Here is a 6786-nt window from a genome sequence, read left to right as displayed (position 1 = left end):
AAAAAATAAATTATGTAGGGTTACTTGGAACAATATTACTACTTCGATTGATGTGGATTGGCTCGAGCTCACCCCTTTAAGGGATGCTAACATTACCTTTTTTTACGAAATGGCGGTGAGGATTTAAACTGAACAACCCTTTGAAAAGAGTTGCTGTTTAATTCATGATTCATCCAGAGCATGGCTGTTATAGGAGACACATTACCGATATTTGGAATACAGTTTCTAAATTGAAAAATTAGCTCTCTAGCTTTAATCCAATATGTCCAACATGATAAAGGTACTACCGGGGATGGCAGGAGCGTTCGTTTTTGGATTTATGACTTGATCTCATCATAGCTGCTTAAAGAGTTGTTCCACAATCATTTTACTAATGAATCTATTAAAAATAGATTGATTGTTGACTGCTTTGATCCTCATGATCGATCTTCGCTATGGAGATGGAAAGGGGAGTTCTAAACTCTAATAAGCCTAGAAAACTAGTAGACTTTATAGGGATGATTGCGTATGTAACGAAGACTGTTATGATATTTTCTTTATTGCTTCTATGAAGAAAGCTTTGTTTAACACTTTTGGCCCACAGCTTTTTTGTGATGTCTTGAACATTTGGGTGCTAAAAAATTAAATGTTTTTGTTTGGAAGACGGAGATGGACAGATTGCCTATCCGGTTGGCCCTTTCTCATCCCAAGAGATTCAATGCCATGTTGTCTTTGTGATGATAGCCCATTGCATGCCACCTGCTTATGTCCTAGCGACCTAGCCTATTGCAATTTTGTTTGGCACTTCATTAGCTCTTGGTGTCACCCCCTCCCACCCCCTCAAAATGTGGCTTTGGCCCTATATTATCGCTACAGTATAACACGACTATAAAAAATGTGTTAAAAGCACACGTTGATGCGTTGTTGCAGTTAATTTTTATGCACAATGTTTGCAATGGTCCATCAAACTACATTTCGAGTGCATGTCTGCAATATGATTCGTCATTCTAATGTACTTTGATGTATCATTGTAATATAGTTTGATTCGCGACTTTCAGTGATACATCAAATTGCGTTATAATAGTGGATCAAACTAATATTATAGTATCTAAAATTTTTTGTTTTAGGAAAAAAAAAATACGAACATCATATTTGAAAGCATCAAAATTTTGACATATACGTCAAAATCCAAAAATTTCCAACGAGCTTTAAACCACGCATTAAAAATCCAGCCTATACATCAAGTTCAAAACTTCATATTTGACTAGAAAAACTAAAAAAAAAAAAAAACCATATATTACCCGTGCTCGCAATATGACATTATATTATTACCATATGCCATTAAATTATTAAGAGTAGGACAACGTATGAATGCTCTTATGTCACCAAAAGATGAAGATGGTGAACAACGATAAGACCATGTATAGTGGACGTTTTACCTCACTAAAACTTTTGCTCTCCCTAATCCCCCCCCCCCCCCCCCCCGGCTTTTGGCTCAAAGGGTTGTGTAGGAAATGCGTCATTTTGAGAGAGAATGAAAAAAAAATTAATGATTGTAAATGGGTTTTGAAGCTTTTTACCAATACATTACTTTTTACGACACACTCTATTTCTGTCTAAAATGCCACGTTTGGCAAAACAACCTGTAATGACTTAGTGGAGAATTATGACTACATGATCTAATTATGTGTAACATAATTGAATTTATTTACAACAAATTTATAATTTTATGTAAATTAAAGTCACTGATTTTCTTTAGACATCCTTTTGATTTAAAAAAAAAACCCACAAAACCAAAGTGAATAAAGATAAAGATGAAAAAACAGAGACGGTTAAGAGAGGCTTAAAAGTTAAAACGGGTAACATAGGTCCCACCAAAAATACGGTCTACTTTGACAATTTAGCACCCTGCAATTTTCCACAAATAAAGCCAGCCAGTAAAGCGTTGGCTCAGAAGTTTGACCGCAGACACCATCATAAAACGACCCGGTCACTCCCTCCTTTCAATACGTTCATTGCCCATAAACCCAAACCCATCCCACTTTATTATTATTTTGAATCCTCATGGCGGTCGATTTAATGAACCCGGCTTACCGGAACACCAAAATGGACGATAATAATAATAACTCCGTCCAAGAAGCCGCCGCCGCCGGCCTCCAAAGCCTCGAGAATCTCATCGGTTTACTCTCAACCCAACCCCGATCATCTCAAACCAATACCCCGTCGTCCGATTACATAGCTGTTGCTGACGTGGCAGTTAATAAGTTTAAAAAATTCATTTCTTTACTCGACCGGAACCGCACGGGTCACGCCCGGTTCCGTCGAGGCCCGGTTTCCACGCCGCCGGATAAACAGAAATCTGTTTCTGCGGCTGTTGGAACTCCGGCAGTGGAGAAGCCGGAGAAGGTGTATTCTCCGGCGCCGATACAGCAGCGTTTGCCGGCGCCGAATCTGCATCCAATGAAATCTGGGTCGTTTGAACGGAAGGGTTTTCCGGTGACGACGATTAACTTTGCTGGGTCTCAGGCGAACTCGTTTAGATCGTCGCTGACCGGAGATACGGACAGTTTACAGCCGTCGATGTCTTCTGGGTTCCAGATCACGAATCTGTCTCAGGTCTCCTCAGCTGGTCAACCCAATTTGTCGTCTTCTTCGTTTAAACGGAAATGTAATTCCGTTGGCGATTCTCATACTAAATGTGCTAATTCTTCCGGCCGGTGTCATTGTTCGAAGAAACGGTAATTGGGTTTTAATTTATTTTGGGTATTGTGATATAAAAAATAAATTAAAATAAAAATAATAATATTTGTTTTAATTGTGATTGAAATTTGCAGGAAATCGAGGATGAAACGAGTGGTTCGAGTTCCGGCGATAAGTATGAAGATGGCGGATATTCCGCCGGACGATTATTCATGGAGGAAGTACGGTTAAAAACCGATCAAAGGCTCACCACATCCGAGGTAACTCGTTTAACTCGTTTGACTTAGTTGACTCAGTGAGTCATCTAACTCGTTGACTGATGGGTATATTTGACTAATTGAGATTTGAGATTAGAGAGATGCATCTCCTCTTGGTTGAAAATGTGGTGTGAAAGTTTGACTCTTGTTGTGGATGGGTATTATTGTCATTTAATAGGGGAAAATAATAATTTTATTGATCAAATCAAATGGAATATCTCTCACCAATTATTAAAGTGTTTTGTTGAAAAATTAAATAAGTCCCCTATTAAAAAGAAGTCAAATTTTGTTTTTTTTTAATTAAAAGAATATATTCATTATTTAATAAATAATCGTAATGGGAGAGTTAGTGCGGATTAAAGCATGTTATATTCCATATTAATAGTTTAACTAAACTATTTATTTCATTTTGAAATTTTTGATATCAAATCATTTTTTTAGGGTTTTCTATAGACACCCCACTTTTTGCTAAAATACCCATCAATACGTCCCGTATAGCTCTATAAGGGCGTATTGTTTGCTTTTTCTAGAAAAAACCACCAATTTTGTCTTATTATGTTTTTTGTCTTATTATCAGAAGGGGTGTTTGGATCGATCCAGCGGCATTAAGTTCGTTTTTACTTATATTATCATATCTCAAAGTTTCAGGTTCTAAAATGTCCTTGGAATCGATCCAAACGGATGTTTAGAACTCCGGTTATGTTAAATTAAACGTTTAAGCGAGCTGGTACTGACCAGAATCTGAACAGCGAGTTGGAAGTCAGGTTTTGGTCAGTAGCCTTAAAATTTTGTTACAAAAATAAAAGTCTTCCAGACCGAAAGTCGGTTCCGACCAGAAGCATGAGAAATTGACTAGTCAAAGATGTTTGACTTTAGCTTGTAGTTCCCGAAAATGCGATTTTTAGCCTTTTTAAGTGATTTTAAAGGTTTTAAGGGACATTTGGCATAATTGAAAGCTATGAAATTATAAAATAAGTTAAACCAGTTAAATACCAATAAATACAAATTTTAAATAGTTCGAAAGATCCGAATTACGATCCCGAATCGGTTTAATAAATACAAATACGAAAAATCCGAGATGTTACAGCACCCTCATCGAAATTATAGTAGTAGTAGTAGTAGTAATAATAATAATAATAATAAATTAAAAAAAATATATCAGAGGCGGCGTATAGGGCTATACCCTTCTGATAATAAGACAAAAAACATAATCAGACAAATTTGGTTGGTTTTTTCTAGAAAAACCAACCAATACGTCCCGTATAGGTCTATACGAGGCGTATTAGTGAGTGTTTTAGCAAAAAGTGGGTGTCTCTAGCAGAACCCTTTTTTTTCTTGTTTTAAACATAGTTTGATTCTTAAAGTTGAAATTTATTTTTTATGCGTATAATCTTCGTAATCAAGTGATTAATTATTATTAAAATTTTAGACTGACGATATTTGTTTGCACTTTGTAGCTTGATGGAGTAGGCCAAAAGAAATTTAATACCCCTATTCACATTTGTTAAAATAATAAAAAGTTAACATAATGGACACCACTTTCATTTAAGTATAAGTGTTTATTTGTTATGTCAAATTATCTTTGTAACTTTTTATTAAAAAAATGAAGTTGGTATAATAACTTTTTTTATTCGTTCTAGTTATATTTTCTACCTTAAATGTTTTAGCTTTCTCATTAGTATATTAATCTAGCTATACATGTTGCTGTAAATATTGGGCTTTAACAATAGGTTTAGTAGTTTCAGTTTTTAATGATTTGTTATACAAGGGGTTATTACAAGTGTAGCAGTCTTAGAGGTTGTCCCGCAAGAAAGCATGTTGAAAGAGCTTTGGATGACCCTGCTATGCTTATTGTTACTTACGAAGGTGAACACAACCATTCTCACAACGTCAATGACACACCAGCGGCCATAGTTCTTGAATCATCTTAAGTTACATAAAGGTCGTGTTCTATTGGACTATCTTTATCACATCTTATCTGAAAAACAAAATGTAAATCTTAATTGCAACCATTGTAGAAGGAAAGAGGGTTTGTATGGCCTAGTGCCTAAATGAAGAATATTTTATTTGCTATTAGACTTTTTGTAATTTTAGATTATTTCTAATCCTAGGTTCTATGCATATCAATATTGATCTTCATCTTTAGGTGTTCCATATGTATAAAAATTGCCAATTATGTTGCCATTTCTTAAAAGTCATGTTATTTGTAGTGTCCAATGGTGTAACGCCTTAGATAGGTGGATGAATAGATTTGCTCAAACCATGGCATGATACCAGATTATATCTTGGTAGTGGCGAAACTTGTATCAAAACATCTCCGCACGCTTTGTGCAGATAGTAGCGAAGCTTGGATCAGAACATCCCCGCGTGCTTTGTGCAGATAGCCACCTCATTTTTATCCCATTTTTTAAGATAAAGTTAAAATGTATATTTAAAAACAAAAAATAGCACAATTTCATTATTTCTAAATATAAAAAAACGTAGACCATTCACATAAGCTGCTCAGTGTTTAAGTTTTTATTTTTATAATTTCTCCTTCATGCATAATAAAATAAAAAATAAGTTGTTGGTGGCAATCAAACTCATTACCTTGGTGTTAGCCTACTCCTTTTCTTAATTGATATAAATTCATAACCTTGCATTTTGATTTCTTTTAAAACACAAATACAAACACAAATTATTCTTGATAATCTATGTATTTTAGAAGATTATTTATAAAAATATTTTATGAATCCATAAGATATGTTATTATGTATATTATTAAATTTAGTTTTTTTGTTTTATTTTTTTAACCATCCGTGTATCACACATGCTCTATCTTAGTACACTAATATTTAAGTTAAAATAAATAAAAGGCAACAATTTTAAAAATAGCAAGGCCGACCCAATTCTTGGCTATTTCGTGTGGGTGGGATGCAAAATATGCAAAGGGTAGCTCTTCTTGTATGTGAAATTGAATTGACCTTGTTTTGCATGTGAATATTGCCGGCAGTATTGTGGATAGTGAAACCCTCGGGGTGAAATTGGTTCATTTTAGCTCAAATCGCCATCCAATTTAGATGATTTTCGACTGGGCTTTTAATTTTTTCTTGAATCCGTTTGAGTAAAATATATTTGAATTGAAGATATATGAATATAAAAGTAGGAAAAAAAGTTTAATATTTTTGTTGTAAAAGATGGATAGAGTTGGTTAATTTATAGTTAATTTATAATATTAAAATAGTTATTTTTTAAATCTCAACGGCTATATCCAACAGATATAAAGCCATTACCCAACGTACATCTTCGGCAGGTAGGAGTTCACCAACTCAAAATATTTACCGTATTCCACTGCTTGAAGGGTTTACAGCTGCGTACCCGACCTTTCTGTCCGAGAACATCCCGTGCACCTTAACATAACTTGTCCTATGATTATGTCTTGTTAATTAAGGTAGTAGGGTTGTCTCTTAAGTACTTCTATTTATAGATATACATATTGATTGTAAGAATATTATTGTTTAGGGCGACATGATTATCTTTGCAACAATGCCATTTGTAGACACATGATTGTAATCTTTTTCTACAAGAAATGGCAAGCCTATAAATAGAATTTTTTTGTCTTCATTACGAAACGTAAGTACTTTTTCTATCATCATCTACAAGTCATTTGAGAAAAATATTTGATCTTCAAATGGGAGGCATTGGGAGCGGTCATAGAGTTTTGTTCTTTAAGAAATTTAGCCCAATGAGATAGTTCATTCCTTCATGTTAATTATCATCCTAATGTGTTCCATAGTATCTATTTCCAACATGACTGACTGATTGTCCTTTATATGATGACCAATTGACCATCTTACGCATTTGACCTTTT

General features: G+C 34.5%; 1 pseudogene across 1 annotated transcript; it reads left to right on the top strand.

Annotated features, from left to right (window-relative positions):
* The first annotated feature begins 2043 nt into the window (after window positions 1-2043).
* On the top strand, window positions 2044-4867 carry LOC143627773 (putative WRKY transcription factor 7; annotated as a pseudogene). Its single transcript, XR_013152641.1, has 3 exons — window positions 2044-2717; window positions 2814-2939; window positions 4705-4867. The product of XR_013152641.1 is annotated as a putative WRKY transcription factor 7 (transcript).
* The last annotated feature ends 1919 nt before the right edge of the window (window positions 4868-6786 follow it).

This window comes from Bidens hawaiensis, unplaced genomic scaffold (assembly GCF_021521415.1).
Source record: "Bidens hawaiensis isolate Kalapana, Puna unplaced genomic scaffold, B.hawaiensis_p1.1 tig00004743_1, whole genome shotgun sequence".
NCBI classification, from domain to species: Eukaryota; Viridiplantae; Streptophyta; class Magnoliopsida; order Asterales; family Asteraceae; genus Bidens; species Bidens hawaiensis.
The sequence above is the reverse complement of the archived record's forward strand: the minus strand, read 5'-3'. Positions and strand labels throughout refer to the sequence as shown.